Source organism: Phocoena phocoena, chromosome 6 (assembly GCF_963924675.1).
Source record: "Phocoena phocoena chromosome 6, mPhoPho1.1, whole genome shotgun sequence".
Classification (NCBI taxonomy): Eukaryota; Metazoa; Chordata; class Mammalia; order Artiodactyla; family Phocoenidae; genus Phocoena; species Phocoena phocoena.
Genome location: NC_089224.1, coordinates 67952179 through 67955873, shown reverse-complemented (window position 1 = coordinate 67955873; position 3695 = coordinate 67952179). Strand labels below are relative to the sequence as shown.

At 41.6% G+C, this 3695-nt stretch overlaps 1 non-coding gene across 1 annotated transcript; it reads left to right on the top strand.

The window, feature by feature from the left end:
- The first annotated feature begins 376 nt into the window (after positions 1 to 376).
- Positions 377 to 483, top strand: LOC136125233 (U6 spliceosomal RNA). The gene has a single exon (XR_010656001.1). It is a non-coding gene; the product is annotated as a U6 spliceosomal RNA (small nuclear RNA).
- The last annotated feature ends 3212 nt before the right edge of the window (positions 484 to 3695 follow it).

The window sequence follows — 3695 nt, the reverse complement described above, 5'->3', positions numbered from 1 at the left end:
TAAAGAAAGTAGTGCCCAGGCTTCAGTTTAACTTGTAAATAACAGTAATGGTTGTGCACCATTTTTTTTTTTTTGCAGTACACGGGCCTCTTACTGCTGTGGTCTCTCCAGACGCACAGGCTCAGCGGCCATGGCTCACGGGCCCAGCGGCTCCGCGGCATGTGGGATCTTCCCGGACCGGGGCACGAACCCACGTTCCCTGCATTAGCAGGTGGACTCTCAACCACTGCGCCACCAGGGAACCTCTGGAACGTAATTCTTATCCTACTTTCCCTGCTGTCTAATACTGGACTTAGTATGGAGGCAAAATGCCTCCTCAGAACTGGGGTTCAGACTTTGGCCCTGAAACAGGTTGATAGTCAATAATCATAGGTCTGTGCTCGCTTCGGCAGCACATATACTAAAATTGGAACGATACAGAGAAGATTAGCATGGCCCCTGCACAAGGATGACACACAAATTCGTGAAGTGTTCCGTATTTAAAAAAAAAAAAAAAAAAGAATCATAGGTCCCACCTTGAAATAACAGACAGAGACAACTGATTATGGCAGATAAATGGAGAAATGAGTAAAACCATACTTTTAAAATCAAATATTTTATACATATAAAATAATTTATGGATATGTCATATACAAAATATGAATAAAAATAGGTAAGTTATAAAGAATATAATAAAATAAACACATATGTGCCCATCACCCATGTATATAAAATTTCTTCATATGTATGTAATATATATATAAAGAATCTCTTTATCCAGAAATTACCACTGTCTTAAATTTTTTATTTTCGCCTTGCTTTTCTGTATGGTTTTATTACATGTCTATGTATATGCATGTGCAAAATATTTTATTAACTTTGTTTTTAACTTTATATATAAGGTATTATACTTCAAGTATTCTTCTGCAACTTGCTTTTTTAAAATTTAACGTTATGTTCCCGGATTTATCCATTTTGTCACATAGAGCTGTGGTTCATTCATTTTTACTGATGTATAGTATTCTATTGTATGAACATACCTTAATCTATTCTTTCTGTCAGTGGGCATTTGGATTGTTCCCCGTTTTTGACCATCACAAATAGTGCTATCATGAACATCCTTGTACATATCTCCTGAGCATTGTTACTACCTAGAAGTAAATTTTTGAGTCATAGAGTATGCACATGTTCTCCTTGATAAGGCAGTGACAAATTGTTTTCTAAAGAGTTTAGACCAGTTTACACTGGTATCAGCAATAGCTAAGTATTTATATATCCTCTCAACATTTGATATTGTTATACTTTTTCATGTTTGCTGGTCTGGTAGGTGGAAAGTGGTGTCTATTAGTTTTTATTTGTAGTTCCTACATAATTTATTTGGTTGAGCATCTTTTCATGTGTTTATTGGCTTTTATGATTTCCTTATCTATGAAGCAAATACAGTTCATATCTGTCTTTTTTTTTTTTTGCAGTACACGGGCCTCTCACTGCTGTGGCCTCTCCCGTTGCGGAGCACAGGCTCCGGACGCGCAGGCTCAGCGGCCATGGCTCACGGGCCCAGCCGCTTCGCGGCATGTGGGATCTTCCCGGACTGGGGCACGAACCCATGTCCCCCTGCGTCTGCTGGCGGACTCTCAGCCACTGTGCCACCAGGGAAGCCCTCTCAACCCTTTTATACTGACATGTGGATGAGGAATTGGAGATAACATGAGTAGTGCCAAGATAAATGAATGAGTGGAAGAAGAGAAGACAACATGTTTGAAAGGCCAGAAATCAACAAGAATATGGTTTGAGAAATATGTTTGAGAAACCAACAGAAATTCCATGCAATATGATGCTAAAATGCAAGCTTTGACTTTAAGGTAAGAGAGATCTGAAATTGAAGCAGGTTCTACAACATACCACTCTATAGTAATTTCAAATTAAACATCCAGAAACTGGTTATTTGACTCCTGAATTCCAAATGAGGGAATGATTTGTGGAGATGATTTTTTGGAGAGAGAGTTATTTCCTCCAACCTCTCCAAGGGGGATGGGAATGCGGTGCTCCCTTTCATCTTGAGATTAGAGAGAAGGACTTCCCTTGGACCAGTAGGGGAATTTAATATGTACCCTGAGGAGTTTAGGGGGCATGGTGGACTGATGTCAACTCGTGCTTTAAAAACTGGAGTCATCTGCAGTTACAGAGCCAGAAGAGAGGTCAGCAGGCAGCAGCTAGACTTCTACATTTGGTGAGGCATCTTTAGACAGTATGAGCCAGGGAAGAAGTTTAACCCTTTCCTTACCACTCCTCTCTTCCCTTGCTTCAACCCGCTGGTGGAATCAGAAACCAGGTTTAGCACATTGGAGGGGGGTGGGAGAGGTGGGAGCACCATGTGGGGAAAATGAGAAGAGACTAGGACCCACCCTCTTCTTCGACAAGCAACCAGCTCACTTTGGGCTCCAGCATGGGGGAGGGGCACAATTCAATTTTAAATCAACTTTGAGTGTTTTCAGTGTCATATGGGACTTGTTGTTTTGAAATATTGAACTGAGAATGTATTGACATTGGAAGTGACCATAATATTTTCTGTTACCCAGTAGGGAACCAAAAAGTTACTGCAACTGCTGGTATTTTCATCTAAGTGTGAGAGAAGAAACAGTCACATGAAAGGTTAAAGGGACAGTGGGAGACATATTGTTTCTTCATGATGTTCTGATTTTCAAAAATGATATAACTAGAGAGCAGCAAGAGAAGAGATTGTAAAGAAGGTGGCAAGGACCAGATCTGAAGCAGAATGAATCACAGGAGGATTTGGGACTTTCCCATAAAAGCCCTAGAAAGCCATCGAAGAGTTCTAGGTAGGGAAAATCTGTGATCAAAACAGTGCTTTTTGAAAAATCCCTCTAGTTTCAGAGTAAATGATGTCTTAAAGGGCAGCAGGGGCAGGGGTCACCCAGAGGAGGCCATGGTTTAGGAAAAAATATGTGGTGGTTTGGTCTAGATTAGTGGCAGCGAAAATAAAAGAAATGGAAGGTTGTGGGAGAAGTAATGAGCTTGAGATTAATTGGTGATGGACCTGATGTGGGAAGTCAAGAATGGCTTCTCCGTTTCTGATCTGAGCCACTAAGTTATCAGCAGCGCTATTTCCAGAAACTAGGAATTCTTTTGATCCTTTACTCTTTTGGGAGGTATACAGGGGCAGACAATAGTGTCTCCATCTCACTGATGTGGTGACTAATATTCAAGAAAACCGTATAATTTGCTGAAGTCCACATAACTCATTACATGCTGAGAGCTGTTGCTGGCTTCTTGCAGCTTCTACTTAAGATGACAATACTTGAACTAGTTCTTTTTCTTTTTTAATATAAATTTATTTATTTATTTATATTTTATTTTTGGCTGCGTTGGGTCTTCATTGCTGCCCACGTTCATTGGGCTTTCTCTAGTTGCAGTGAGCTGGGGCTACTCTTCATTGGGGTGCGCAGGCTACTCAGTGCGGTGGCTTCTCTTGTTGCGGAGCACAGGCTCTAGGCACGCGGGCTGCAGTAGTTGTGGCGTGCGGGCTCAGTAGTTGTGGCTCACGGGCTTAGTTGCTCCGCGGCATGTGGGATCTTCCTGGACCAGGGCTCGAACCCATGTCCCCTGCATTGGCAGGTGGATTCTTAACCACTGCGCCACCAGGGAAGTCCAAACTTGTTCTTTTTGATTGCATTTAGAAACAAATGCCCCACCAT